The 16112-nt window shown below is 40.9% G+C and overlaps 1 long non-coding RNA gene across 1 annotated transcript in view; it reads left to right on the top strand.

The window, feature by feature from the left end:
- LOC138503321 (uncharacterized) overlaps positions 1-11630 on the top strand; it is a 241781-nt gene extending 230151 nt beyond the window's left edge. Inside the window, exon 2 of the long non-coding RNA XR_011279615.1 lies at positions 4726-11630. This is a non-coding gene — a long non-coding RNA (uncharacterized lncRNA). The remainder of the gene's footprint in view (positions 1-4725) is intronic.
- Positions 11631-16112: the final 4482 nt, after the last annotated feature.

Genomic DNA, 16112 nt, shown 5'->3' with positions numbered 1-16112 from the left:
GTCTCCGAACATCGCACAGAGTCCAGCTTAGTCTTAAACTGTGAGTGAATTTTCATTTTAACAATCTCAAAGTTTCACATTTTTGTCAGTTTGTTACAATTTGTTATAAGCATTTTTCTAAAACATATATTTAACCCAATGTGAAATCCACATTTCAGTCTGGTCCACCCCCAGAACTGTGCTGACTCAGATGTCACATGTTTCTCCTTCCTGCTAGCAGTTTGTTTTCAGTCACACCCGAATTAGCATTTTCTATTCAGCCCAATGATTCCTTTGTCTGCACTGAGAGCAACAGGTCAGGGTGCCACTCCCAGTTCTTTTTGACACCAGCCTGTCATTCTCTTAGCCAAGGGGGGCAGGGGGAAGTCCCCTTTGTCCAGGGAGAAGGTGTGGAATTTGTTTGAACACAGTGTGGGAAACTTTTAACTCTTAACCCAATGTCTAAAAATTGTCTTTTCTTATAATATAACCCACATTTTTAGCACATACATTAAACAGTTTCTTGCTTCAAGCCTTTTCCGAATATGGTTTTAAATTGTAGCCACCTCTTAGGCTTCTGATAGCAAGTCTTTCTTTGACATATTTTGGGCTCAATGTTCAACTTTACACAAAATGGTTTTAAAACGCCGGCTTCTGGTAGAGGTGAGTAATGGTATTACACCCATTTTTGACAGGTTTCTTCCAATCCTCAAAAGTATGCTTTGTTCAGATAACACATACTTCTGTGGACCTTATATTTATGTAGCTTCTTGCGAGAGAATGATGTTGACCACCCAACAAGGAGGTTGGATCTTTTGGGTGGTTTGTGAGCCATGATTTTTGCAGATTTGACACCAAATAAAACTGATTTTTAAAGCAGCTCTCTGTTTCTTTTGGCAATCAGCATTGCTTTTTCAAGTGATTTCAGGCTACTTTGTGGGTAGCCCAACGGTGGGCTTTGGCAGTGATCTCCTGTGTTACCACTGACATAGGCATAAGTAGATGGTGGCCTATTTTTCAGGTTTTCACTGCGCACTTTCTGGTGATTTCTGGCAAGCAGCATGCTTTCCGGCGGCCATTATGATGTTTCTGCTGCCAGCAATGCACAGTGATGTTGCAGGGCTTGGATTAGTGGGTTAAGACATCCCAAGAATGACTGCTTTTTCCCTTGATTTAGCTTTATTGCTTAATAATCGAACAAATGTAGAAACACCTAGTTTGCAATTACCCATGAGGGAAGTGCCTCCCACGTTTGTCCCGTAATTAGAAGTTGCTGCCACTGGAACGACTCCAGCGCAAACGATAGAAGCCCATTATACTGCACAGTTTGTACATGTCCCTTTTTCTAGGGAAGAGGTAAATAATATCAGGCAGATGATCCCTGATATTAGGAAAAAACCCTCAGGATTCTATAAAGAAATTGAATCTGTTTTAAATTCATCTGTTTTTACACTGAGTGACATTGATTTATTGTTTCCCGTGATTCTTCCTGTAGACCTATGGAAACAGGTTAGAAATATAAATGATGCAGTGATATTAGGTAATACATGGGAGAATTTGATTAAAATTGATGGTGAGAGAAAGGCTGGAGAAAAACCGCTGCAAGTCATGTTGGCTTTACCAGCGCGAATAATAAAGAAATTGAAAACCTTGGTACCCGAGAAGAGAATAGTTTGGGATAAATTGACTGCTTGTTTACAAGGCAAATCATTAAGGAGCAACAGATTATTTTAATTGATTTGAAGAAGTATTTGCAGATTTTAGTGGTCAAGACTTGAGTACTGAACCCAGGAAGAGATTGTTTGTTGATATGCTTGTGCAAGGGTTGTTACCAAAAATTCAAAATTTAATAATGACATTGAAAGTGCATGGCAAGCGAAAACACAAAGTGAAGTATTACACATGGCCAGTATTATGAAAATAGAGTAAATGCAGAGAAGGACAAAGAATTAAGGGACAAGGGGAATTTGAAAACAAGAGTATTGATGCAGCAACTAGCAAACAATAATAGAGGTGGCCGGAACGCACAATTCAGAGTCCAATTTTCCAACATGCAAGGTGTTCCAGTAGGGATTAATCAATGTGCCTATTGTAGACAAGAAGGCCATTGGCGAGCACAGTGCACGCAGATACAGAATTGAAATGGGACTTTCCCGAGAAGACAGAATAGAGGTCGCCCGGGAACACAAGGACAGAATAGGAACCAAAGAGCGCCACAATTTCAGAATAACCAGTGGAATCAGAACCAGAACCAGAACCAACAGCGAAACAGCACAAGTGATGGAAATGTTTTTGACAATCAGTACAATGCATATTACACTGGTGACTTTACATCTGACGATGTATTGTTTTACTAGGACAACCCAAGACAGGGGTTGGAACCAGTATCTATTCCCGTAGACCAGAAAGTGCCCTGCGTAGAAATGAAGGTTTGCAATAGGGAAAACATTTTTCTAGTGGACACAGGTACACAAAAATGTTCAATTGACCATCAGCAGGTTCCAGATATACCACTGTCAGGGCATAATAATGTTTCAGTAGGGTTCTCAGGTACAACAATAATTAGTCCAGTATCACAATCAGTGCCTATAACAATAGGTCCATTCACTGAATCTTGCCCATTTCTTTTGACAAAAAATTGCAGTGAAAATTTGTTGGGATTAAATTTGTTGAAGAAATTGCTGGTATCAAAATTTTTATCTAAGCCATTACTGACTGAATTGAGTAAAGTACCAGCTTGTATATGGGCAGTGAACGACAATGATGTTGGTTGTTTAAAAGTTGAGCCAGTGGAAATTCTTTTGAAAGAAGGAATTACATTGCCGTGTATTACGCAATATAAAATTTTGCATGAGGGAGAGAAAGCATTGAAATGCATTGTGTCGGACTTGATTAAAAGAAACGTAATTGAAGTATCGTTTCATAATTGATTTGAGCGGAGTGAATAACGTTGTTGATCTGCAATTTCCACTAGTGACTACATGTGACTACAATTTTGACTATGATTCCAGCATCTGAATCATACATCCAGATAGCAGATATTTATTTCCTTTTACTCTAGGAGGATGCTCATTTACAGTCACACGAATTCCACAGGGCTACACTGAGAGTCCGAGTATTTACAGTAGAGCATTAAAGGAACAACTAGATATGCTATAACTACTAGCAGGTTGCATTTTGTTACAATATATAGACAATTTATTGATAGCAGCAGACACAGAAGAAATTTGTAAAGAGAGTACAGTTGCACTATTGACACATTTAGCACCACATGGACACTTTAAAGAAAAAGGGGGTGAAACAGAATTCCCCCATGATTGTTTAATGGTTACTGAACAAGAAACAAAAGGAAGAATTGATACCCCACAGAAAGAGCCAGATGGAGGACTGTTTTGTGACTGTTCTTGCATATGCCATCACTACACTGAAAAGTATTGTAGAAAGCAAAAGAATCCCATACAACTCAGCACAAGCCGCAGAGATAATAACGTTAACCAGAGCATGTGAAATGTCTGCAAACCTAAATGTAAACATATATACTGACAGTCAGTATGCATTTGGAGTGGTACACAATTTTGGTCGACTATGGGCTGAAAGGGGTTTCCTGACATCACACGGAACTAAAATCCAACATGCATTTTGATAGTGAGACTGTTGTCTGCACTTGCGCTTCCCAAACGATTAGCAATAATGAAATGTGAAGCACATAAAAAAGTAACATGTAACGTTGGAAAGGGAAATGCATTTGCAGACAGAATTGCGAAACAAACTGCCACTGATTTACACACAAAAATGTACGTTGAAAAAATGAAAGAAGTACCCTGCATGAAAGAAAATGGGATTGGCACAGTTAAGGAAAAGCAATCAGAAGCTACTGCAGATGAAATAAAAACATGGTCTGAGGGTCCAGCAGAATTAGACTCTGAAGGTTGTTGGGTGGATAAAGAGAACAAAAGATGGATGTGGCCAAAGGCCTATGTAATGGCAATGGTCACTATGCCCACAGTCCAACACTCATATGGGCTAAGAAAATGATTCAACATTTAGATTCTGTATGGCAGAATCCACACATTAGAAACACTGCTGACAGATTGGTTCAAAACTGCATGACTTGTTTACAACATAACTTTGGAAAAGGAACAGCAACGCCATTTGGAAGTTTTGGACCCACTCTATGCCATTTGAAGTTATCCATTTTGATTTCATAGAAATGGAAAGGAGCCAAAACTATAAAAATGTCCTTGTGGTGGTCTGCACATTTAGCAAATGGGTAGAGGCCTATCCCCTGAAAGATTGTACAGCTATGTCCACTGCTAAAGTTATGCTAAAAGAGTACTTTTCCCGTTTCGGCCTGCCCTGTGTTATATGGCCAGGTAACGGTCCGCACTTCATTGCAGCTGTGTTACTACAAATTTGTGCAGGCCTCCAATTCACAAAGGATTCCATTTGGCCAGACCCCTGATGAGTGCCGGTTTGGTGGGATGCCAGAACGGCATCTTGAAAAATAAACTGAGCAAAACATGCAAAGGGAGTAATTTGAAATGGCCCGATGCATTGCCCCAAGCTTTGTTGTGTATGCGAACATCTGTACAGGCAAGGACTGGTCTCTCCTCTTATGAAATAATTATGGGGAGACTAGCAAATGTTTGGAATGCTCAGCAGCCAAAAGGCCTGAGAGACATAGAATACCCGTTACTTATTAACTATTGTAAACTGTTAACTCAAAACGTGTGTTTAATTCATCAGCAGGTGCAGGAGGCTCTTTCTGTCAGATATACCGGCCCAGGACATTGTCTGCAGCCTGGTGACTGGACATTCATTAAAGATTTTGAGAGAAGAACTTTGCTCACACCGCGATGGAAGTGGCCCTATCAGGTGCTCCTGGCTACACAGACTGCAGTCCGAGTGGATGGCTGCAAGTCCTGGATCCAGGCAACACACACTAAAAGAATTCTGTTTCCTTTGAAAGAGCTGCCTGATCCTGACATCGAAAGAAATACAGCTGCACCTGATCACAAAGATACCATCGCCAGTTCTCTGCCAGAAGTGCTTCCTAAGCCGGAGAAATGGCCTGGGGAGATTGCAACAAAGATCGAAAGGCCAAAGGTGCCTCAAGCTTGTCCAACTGCTGCCGCATCATCACTCATTGCATCACAAGCTGGCACTGCTCCTGCATCTGGAAATGAGAGTGCATTGTTCATTGATCACACTGTACTTGGAGCCATAAGGTACAATCTACGTTCACAAAATCAGAAGTCATCAGCGTTTTGTTGCCTTTGTTCCCATCATGGGTGAAGTGGGATCAGAGGCCTAGGGAAAAGGAGCGTATGAGCTATATCAAGATGCATCAAATTTAAAGCTCTGAAACGTGGTTTCCCGGAGCTACCATTGAAAAGTGAAGGACCAGTGCAACCCCGTGGGGACAAGCATGGGGCATATGGTACTGACACAATTGATGCTTGCTCCTGCCTTTTTGGAGCTCTGTGCAAAATCTCATCAGCTTGCTGCCATTCATTAAGTAGGCTAGCCTGAACTGGCCTGAACGCACTGCTGCTACTTGAACGCTTTGCTGTTAACGTGTATTGCTGTGGAGAACGTTTCCGCGACGAACATTCAAAACATTTCCTCAGATAAACATTACAGTCAATGCCTACACTCACTCCTGCTCCCTTCTGCACCAACGCTGTTGATATTGTAGAAATAGAGACTAAGTTTGTTCCTAGAAAAACTTGGAAAAAAGAATATGCTAATGATTATGATACCACTTTGCATTTTAATTACGTTGATCCCAATAGTCTGGTATCTGGAAACTGTGCATCCTTTGAACTTTCTTTTGCCTGCTACCAATGCTCCTACTATGAGCAGCCCAGTGCATGTGCTCTCTTACACTCTGCCCTCAACAGAAGTGAAACATAGAAAAGGTTAAGAAAAGGTTGCTATTGATTATGAATATGACACATGCTATCTTGAATAGGTCCAAATGTTGGGTCTGCTCCCATTTACCCCAGCATGGTGTAAAAGTAATGGGTTGGTATGTACATCCTTTGACACTTAACACCTCATGTTATGCATCATTGAGAGCGTTATTTTATGGAAAATGGAACGACAGTGCTACTAGTCAGTTTGATGGAACAAACATACATGAGTTTGAAAGATTGGTATTGGACCCGGTGGGTTGTTCCATATTTGCAAGCGCAAGCAAAATAAACACTGTAACAGATAGGCTCTCTAGGCCTTACAAATCCCTAATCACTTTTAACAAGGCTCCAGTAGGAAGCAAAGATGCTGTGCCTCCCTCCTATACTATTAATCACAGTCCACGTTCTGTCCCGTTTTGCTTATGGAAAAAGGGTTCCAATCCAGTGGGAACATTTACTAGATGATTGAATACTGCCGTACTTGGGCAAGAGGAGAAACCATTATATATAGGAGGTTCTGTTTATTTTGTATGCAGTGAACAGGCCTATCCATGGTTACCTAGAACTTGGGAAGGGACCTGTTAGTTAGGTAAACTTTTTTGTGGTGTATTTCTTTCCAAAACCTCTGAAATATATAAACTATCCAGATCAAGGCCACGCCAAGATGATGCTGCAGGACAGATAGCAGGGGATATAATGAAGTCATTCATACCATTTTGGGGACAAGCAATACATTCATGGAATATAAGGAAACTGCCCAGGGTGTTAGAAAAGACGATAAATGGAACTACAGATATACTCTATAATATGACACTAGAACAGAAAGCAGTTAGATTAATGGCACCTCAGAATAGAATGGTCCTTGATATAATTTTGGCTGATCGTGGGGGGTATGCAAAATCGTGGGGTCAGCGTGCTGTGTATTCGTAAGTGACTCCTCCTCCACAATATTTGAAGCAATCAAAAAATTGCATGTCCTGAGTTCTGATATTCATGTCCCCATAGGTGGTTGGAATCTGAATATAAGTTCATGGTTTTTGGAACTGCTGCAATCATTGGGATGGAAACTAATTGCAATTTTGGTCACGATATTTGGAATCCTCATGTTCTGCTGTTGTTGCATAAAATGCCTGCCAATCCTCTGCTCCCAACTTACAAATTAATGCTTACACGCAATCAATACAAAACCTCCTCGCGTATTAAATGAAGATGCACAACACGAAAATGAAACAATCAAAGAATTTATGGCAATTAATATTTCGGATGACGATTATAGTAGTTTGCATAGTTCAGAATTAGACACATGGTCAGATGAAGATGCGATTTATGGAAGATGCACTTGGCTTACGGCCAAAAGGAGGGTTTGTTAGACCAGAAACAACACTATAGTATGTATATTATGTTGGGCAGAAACGAATCGCATCATGTGACAGACATCGCAATCGCAGAATCATCAAAGTAATCAGAGGGCGTCCATTTTGTGAAATGTCTGCCATTTGCTTTTTTCCTTTCTGTCAAAACGCTTTGGAAAATGTATTCTATGCTGCGAACTCGCACACGGTGCAAGACCACGGCCTGAAGGCTGAAAGTCTAACACAGACAGGAATGCCAAACAATACAGAAATACATTGTTTTCCTCCCTAATGAAGTCCTTGGAGGCAAGCAGAAGCTGCATATAATCAGCAGACCAGGTGCTGGCCTGTCTTGCAAACGCTATAGTAAAAGGCAGTTAAAGCATGAATTATATTCTTTTAGCGGTACTCCTTCGCGGAGACTGGTATTTTCTTCCTCAGAACTGACTGACCCTTGGTTCATGAATAGAAACACATAGATAACGTGCTAAGGAATGTTTCTCTCCTACGAACATGATATCCTTGCTGAACTAAGAGCTTTATGTTCTGCATAACAAAAAGCTGTCTCTGCTACTGTTGCTAGAATAACTATATTTAGACTGAACAGAGGCTTGTCATAGCGTGTCATAATTGCCATGATTGTCAATCACCGTACCCTAGCCTGAACGATACATTTATGGGCGGTTTGAATTGCCTTCAAAGATTGCATGTTATGCATATATATTGTTGCTTGAGCGTTGCTAGCTTTCTTGCGTCTCACAAGGTCTAGGTACACACATTGCGAGACGTTTATACCCCAGTCGGCCGACTGAGAATACTTTAAAATAAACCAAACTTGTTTGGAAATTGAATCTGTCGTGTCACTAGTGTATATGGTAATTGTGCCTTAGTTTCCATATACGGTCTTTATGGCCTAGCAAATTTGGCACCTATTGGGATGATATGACATGTACACATTTCTCAAAGATTTCTAAAAATGTAAGCCTGCAGCCCTAGCATAGCAAGACACTGTTTTCAATTTGACTGGTGTCCATCAACTCCTTGGACCAGCATTTGCCTAACAGACCATGCAATAGCACCTGGAACATTCCGCGTGCCGAATGGTATTGCCAAATAAATGACCTCCGGGCCAAATAAAAAAACAGACTCAAAGAATATGGCAAAATACTACTTTGTAATCAATTCAATAAAGTAGGGAAACCTGGCGAACAAACCGATTGTAGCTCACTCACTCTCAACAGATTTCCATTACACAAAGGTCTTTATACCTCAATGTACGTCATCTATGACATTATTCTACATGGCAAAAAGTAACACCTATTAGGTGTAGGGATTGGTTAAGAGGAAAAGTATACTTATAGTTCATATGAGTATTAGTATCATCATTGGCTGCCCCTTAGCTGGTAGGCATGCCTTAAACAACCTCTAACTATGTATAATACAGATAATGCAACACCAGAAGCGGATAGGCTTCTGCAACAATGTTTGGCACACAATCACTTAGGCTCTCATGATTGGCACTCTCTTCCAACCTTGGACATTCGGCTCATTAACAGCATCGAAACCCAGGTGCAGGGAAACTATATCAGACAACTACCTTTCTTAGATAATTAGCGTACCATCTCTCATCAGTTAGGCCCTAAGCCAAGGCGTCTTCTTTGCAGTTGACATTACTGGCCATTCTATTCCTCGGAACTTTAAAGAGAGTGAAGGTACATTGCATTCTTTGTCTAGAACTTTGTGGATAGGACTTGTTTTTGGGTCTTACACCACGTGTGAAGAGACCATGATTTTGACCATGCTCTTCTTCTATTTAGTGCTATTTGATTCATTTACATTGGCTGCTATAACTCCTCTTGGCCTCTGGAGACTTGGTTACTCTGTCCTGCCTATGCTTTCTGTATCTTTGATTGTTAAATACTTGGCACTCACAATTATTAATTCCTTTACTTAATCTGAGAGAAATATGTCTTACGTACATGATTTATCCTCTTTGACTCCTTTTGTTCCTTGCAGTTACTTCTTGCTGTGGTATCCTTGATCCAGAGCCAAGAAAATACCCTTTGTTCTTCAAATAAATCTGTAATCCAGCGCCTGTCCACTATGGCCTTGGTCTTTCTCGTCTAGGCTTCCTGCTTACTTTATACAATGCCGACTTCCATCTTCTCAATATGGCTGCTTTACTCGCTTTATATTTCCTTTTTAGCAAGATTCTTTGTTGTCTTATCAACTTGCGTTTCTGCTTATATACATCTGTGACTTCTCTTGTCACTTATCTTCTACATGTATATAGTTGTCTTCGTAATTGCATGTAAGTGTCCGTCATTGATTCAGTTGCAACCTCATTCTGTGAACATCTACACGTCAGATTCAGCGGGAGCGATTGGGTCTTGTAATCTCCTATTTAACTCAATCCTGCTCTGTGGGCTGATGCCCTTCACATGCTGTTCATGGAAATTGGAATGTTTGGCATAATCCCCAAATCCTGGCACGTAAGTCACATCTTAACCTTATACAAAAAAAGTTCTTGGGCTGAGCCAAAAAACTACAGAATGCTAGCAATGCAAGATATTCCGTCAAAAATCCTGGAAAGAGTTTTATTACTCAAATGTAATGAGTGGATACAAATTAATAACATATTGCCCCCCAATCAAATTGGATTTAGGGAAAAATCCAGCACCAACCACAATCTCATGGTGTTAACGTCTAGCATTAAATATGCATGTAAACGCAGAAATTTGAATGTATATTGTGCCCTGATAGATTTCTCAGCTGCTTTCGATTCTGTGCTGAGAAATCGTTTGTGGCTGAAATTACATCCTTGGAATATCCCTATGGGATTATTAAAGATGTTGATGCTCTTATATAGCGATACGTATGTGCGGATACGCCTAGATGCGAGGGGAAAGCTGTCAGTTGTATTACCTACATGTTGTGGAGTCAAGCAGGGTTGCATTGTTGCAGCAACCCTGTTTAACTTATACCTGGCAGATATGGCAATGGAATTTAATAGTTTAGTTTCAGCATGTCCAGTAAAGTGCGGTGAATCATCAAAAGGATGGCTGGCGTATGCTGATGATTTGTTGCTTCTTGATCATACGCCAGCCGGCCTTCAAAAGTTACTAGATGCATTAACGGTGTATTCAAATAAAAATGGGTTACGAATTAACATTGAGAAAAGTAAAATAATGGTTTTTCCAGTTAAACATTCTCCTAAAAAATACGAATGGAAGATGAATAATGTAAAATTAGAAAAGGTTAATAGTTACAAGTATTTGGGCATTCTTCTGGATTGTAGACTTGAATGGGAATTGCAATGGTCGTCTGTTAAAGCGCGCTGCTTGGTTTCCGCAATGCTATCAAAAATGCTATCAAAAATTTAGGTTTGTCAACTCAGGCGGTTTTACTGATGTATACCGCAAAGGTACATGTTAATGTATGCAATTGGTTATAGGGACATAGATTTTTATCTCGCTTAGTTAAACTTGAGGCATTAATTTTAAGCAAGCTGATGCGACTCCCTCCCAATGCATCAACTGAATATCTCTACCTAGAATTCAATATGAAATGCATTAAAGCAGAATATTTACATTGGTCTGTGATGAGTTATGCTAATTTGATGCATTTAGATAATGGCACAATTGTAGTAGCTCACATTCATGCCTTTATGAAAATTGATAAGTGTGACTCATTGGGAATCTTGGGCACTATAAAGACTGTGTTTGAGTATTGGAAAATAGGCTTTGTTTCAACATCTAATAATGTACCTGTAAATTCATTTAGGTGGTGGATTAAGAGAAAAATTGCATCATATTGTAATTAGTGCCATTTAGTTTCCATAGCATCTAAAGCTTATAGTGGACATTTTTGTCAATACTATGCGATTCGAAAGCTACCACCTAAATACATTAAAGCGTTTCCTAGTCCTTACATTTTTAGATCATATCTTTTAATTAAGTTCAACCTCTCTGAGGCACTCGAGACAAAAGGGTCATGGACAGGTATTGAGGTATTGAGAGAAGTAGACGACTTCTGTCTAGAGATTGTGTGGATGCTCAACCATTGAATCCCTATCTCTCTTGCTGATGTGCTGTTAAAGCCTAGAAAAGTTGAGAATTAAGCGTTTAAATCATATACTAACCAGATCAATATTTATATGGTAGACGAAATATGGAATGCATTCATGCAAGGTGATGATCTTAATCTTATGTATGTTATGGTAAAATGTTATCTGAGAATTGTTGAGATTTTAAAATGTTTAGCGTAATGATGAAACATTTATATTTGTATAAAATAGGAGTTTTAGGTATGCATTGATTACATTTGTATGTATATTAAATAAATAAAATAAAATAAAGTATCTTCTCTCTTTGCGACGTCACTTCTCTTCTGTCAGACTTTACTTATAGTTCTTCTACATCCAGTGGTGCCTGCAAGCTCATGTCTGCCGCAACAGTTCGAGGGTACATTCGATACAGTTGTCTGAGCGCATAATGTCTCTCAAACCTTCAATGTATTATTGTGATGATACCAGGTGTTCATGCACAGTCCTCTCTTGCTATTCTTCCAGTATGACGGAGGTGAAGGTGTGGGCTCTATAGATGACATGTACATCTGACTCTCTATAAGAGAGACAGGGTGTGACTAATCAAATTTTGGGGTGTTCCAGGGATGAAAATCATTATATAAACCATCAATCAGCCCCACACCTCTAATACAACACAATGGATTTGAAGAGATTGGAATAAACAAGCATGCAATTAAAATTATAAACCTCCTGGTCCTATTTTGGTAGCTTGGACAGAAAAGCAGGGTTATCTGCTCTAAAGACCGTGGATCATTGGTTAGTTGCAACACAGTGAAAACACAATTATTACCCGATGATGAAAGGAGTGTCCAGGCAAGGTTTTATAAAAATATCTATTATATTATTATCACAACAGACAGTCTAACCACACTACGAAATACAACCCACCCTGTAAAGGAATGCATAAGACCGACAGTTTCAAAGAAGGAAAAAGGATGCACTATGGATACTGACAGGAGGCTAGGGAATATGGTTAACAACCACAATAGTTTGTTAAGGATTTTGGCTATAGCACAAAGGGAGCAACAGGTCTTAAAATGTCTCTAGGGGCTTTCTGGGAAAGGCCATGGGGTCAGAACCACAATGTACGAATTGCCGTTGATGTTCTTTGTTCTTGACAGGGTAGAGTCGGCTTCAGGGTACTTTGCAGGCTTTTGCGACAGAGTTCGAGATGGGAGGCAGCTGCGGGTATCAGGCAGCAAGATGGTTTGGCGAGCAAAACCTGACAAATTGCTGCAGGCTGGCCTACACAGGAATTGTTGTCTCAGTGTTGACTGGCAGTTCTGAAGCACTGGTCGAGATTTCTCAGATGCCTTTAAGTGACTGCGGCTTGAACAAGGTCATTGTTGCAGTCGTTTGCAGCTCGAGGAACTCGACTGGCTCGAAAATGTCCTTTAAGGTGGACATCAGTAGATGCTCATTGAGGCACTTCAAGCTTCTTCACTGGGCTTGTGTCGTCCTTTAAAGCGGACGGCCAGGACTGAGTGTGTTGCTGGCAGCTGCCTTATCCTTTGTTATAGGTGTCCTTTGTTTTGCTTCGGTTTTAATTGAAACCTACATCTCCCAGCAGACTTGTAGTTTTAAGGACTACTTTTATGCGAAGCAGGCATTGGAGTGTCGGCGCGGGTGCAACACGCCGGTCTCTGCCAATCCATGATGCTCTGTGTTGATCAGTGGTGCCCAGGACTCCTGATTCGGTTTTCATCGCACTCAGTTGCGGTAAGCTGTTCTCTTATTGAAGTATGCAGGCACTGGCACAGATTAATGCTGCAAGGGACAATTTTGCCTCGCAAGCTGCACAGAAGTGCCCTCATCTGTCGTACATCGCACGCACATCAGCCATAGTGGCACGATATCTCGACGAGGCTGAAACGATCTCTGTGCCACTACTTGCCATTGTGAGACCACTAGACACGGCAACACATACACATTGTAGTACTAAATCTTCAGTCATTGACAAAGCGTAGTCTTTAACATCTGCAGTTTATAAAACATATATTAGTAATAAACAGGGAGCGGACTTAAATGAACTAGATCAGCCAATCACACTCACTGGGAAGAAGGACTATGACAGGATACAGAAAGTCAAAGTAAAAGAATTGGGGGTTTACCTAGATCAGAAACTGAATATGAGGGTCCAGGTGAGCAGCCTAGTCTACTCCACTGCATATTACCTTAAGCTGCTAGTGCAGCTTCGTCCATTCATTAACTGTGAAACTGTGGCAAGAGTTATAATCCGTTCAAAAATTGAATATTGCTGCTGCATGCTTGTGGGCATAGCCAAAACAGAATGTACTCGATTGCAAACCATTCAGAGCAGAGTGGTGAGAGTAGTCAAAGGACTAGAGAGAATGGATCATATATCCGATGCCAGGCGTCATTTATACTGGCTGCCTATAGAGGTAAGAATGAATTTACTGGTGATTACGCATAAATGTCTTATTGGATCTCGCCCTCTGTATCTGAGTGAAGGATTGGTTAATAAATCGAGTACTAGGACACCAATATCAAATAACACCAGTCAACTTAAAATTCCAGTATGCAAACTAGCTCAGGTGAAGAAATGTGCATTCTTCATGGAGGCTCGTAGAGCGTGGAATGCTAGTTCTCTTGATCTTGGGGAACTAAATCAACTGTAGTGTTTAGAAATCAACTGAAAACCCTCCTGTTTAGATGATGTTCTCTTGCCGGATGGATGGAGGCATGTGTGCTCTTCTGCACGTAATGGTTCTACATGTCTGATCTTTAGGCCTGTTTTGTTGTTTGTATTATTATATGTTGTTGGCGCCCTTAAGACCCCGGCAGTGTGTGGTGCACGTTACAAATATATTAAAGTAAAGTAAAGTCCAGAGACCTTCTGGCACTTCCTATCTAGGATGCTTGCTGCAGAGCCTCGCTGGGCATGCTGTGTGCTGGCTTGGTGCCGGTTCTGGAGCAGCCGGAGGGTCCTCTTAGGTCTTTATCTCCCTCTGTTCCCTGGGAGTGTTTAGCAGAGGGATCTTGCTTCCCTGTTTGGAGTTTTACATTTACACAATTATCAGGGTGCTAGATCACCTGGACTTTTCATTATTGTATCCCTACACAATGAAACAAAACTCTAGATTTACCTAAGTTCAGAAAGGCTATTGACCCCGCAATTTTTAATATACATTTGTTTCTCACACAGAACAAAAGCCAAAGACACATATTATTTTACAGGTTCATACATAAAATACGTGAGTACAGTCCAGTCAATTTCACTGGATACTGGTGAACATTTAACATGTTTTTTCCTTTTTAGATCGACAGAATTATATTAACAAATAACATGTAGACACTAAAACAAAAATTACAGTGGACAAATATGAGTGTTGATGGTGGACACTGAAGTGGTGAAAGAAGTCGTGGACACAATTGTGTTTCGGCCAAAAAGGTAAAGCTGCTTAGTTGGGCTTGCATGTGGTTGGCCTTCATCAGGACGGTCAAGTTTGTGGTAAAAGGAAGTGTCCTATGGGTCTCTGTCAGAAAAAGATGACAGGAGATGTGTGGTTTAGAAAAGATGAATGTGATCTCAATTGTTAAGTACCTAAGTAACATAAAGCTAACATAAAGCTGTTAATGCAGAATTTATAAAAAAAGGTGAAAGTGTTAAAGTCACACATTGCCATGCTTAGCGTATGCAAGCCTTTGCTACGGTGAGGACTCATTGGTCATTCCCCTATAATGATTCTAGGAGATGGTGGTCACCATAAACTTGGTGAATGCGAAAAAATTCCCCAGCTGCCTGAAGAGACATAAGCAGGGGTGTAAGGCCTTTTGTGCTACTGGCAATGTGGAACAAAAGAAAGAATGTTTTGCTCAAGGAATACATGGCGTGAGCTTTGTGGTCCTCTTACCTCAGTGGAAATGGACGTGGGGTGATTCTGCACTGTTGTTAGTCCATGCTATTAGTGTGCGCTGGTGGAACCAGATATCACAAATTCTTTTATTTAGACGTATATTTCCCTTCTTTGCAACAAAAGAACTGGCCTGCAGCCTTGCGCAAAGTTTTTTCCCATTCAGTCTATGGAAAATAAATGTGGCCCCCCTGTTTGGAGGTCACTGGCTGAACATGGAAGGCATACTGTACCTTCAGTTAGGGTCCAATGATGAGTTCTTCTTGCTACTCCTTGCAGGTCTTCAGATGATCTGTCAAACGAGGGGCTCACACCTCTTTTAAAGCCAACTGGGCCACAGTGATTGGTGTAGGCTAAGCCTACCTTATTGAACCAATCCTGGGGTCCCCACCAACAATCTCCTGTATGCATGATGACATAACCAGAGTGCTAAGCAACAGGAAAGGTAATGTGGTGAAAACTTGTGATACTAACTCCCGCCCATCCTCCTGTCTGTTGTGGATCCAAGAGTCTCTCTGGTTAGTGGATCTCTCTCTGGTTCCTGATTAAAGCAGCAGGTCTCCCTTGAAGTTGCTCCAATACCACACTCTCTGGCTCCTGGAAACCTAATTCTCGTATCATATAAATGGGGTCCTCTTGGTAGTGGCCTACTGTAAACACGCAGTCCCAGACATGACAGTTCACTGTCATCGACACTGAGGGGGCAGGACCTGGCTTCAGTTTGACACACATTACATATGAAAGGTTTTGGGGTTTCCTGTCTCCTTAATTAACGCCTGCAGCCAGGCCCAATCTGGGCCTGTTTGAAGTACACTCTAGTTGTATGATAATCCATGCCACCAGATGCAGGGCCTAACAAAAAAGCAGGGCAGATCCATGGAACCTTTGTTAGTTAATCAGG

Source organism: Ambystoma mexicanum, chromosome 11 (assembly GCF_040938575.1).
Source record: "Ambystoma mexicanum isolate Mex_15411 chromosome 11, UKY_AmexF1_1, whole genome shotgun sequence".
Taxonomy (NCBI): domain Eukaryota; kingdom Metazoa; phylum Chordata; class Amphibia; order Caudata; family Ambystomatidae; genus Ambystoma; species Ambystoma mexicanum.
The sequence above is the reverse complement of the archived record's forward strand: the minus strand, read 5'-3'. Positions and strand labels throughout refer to the sequence as shown.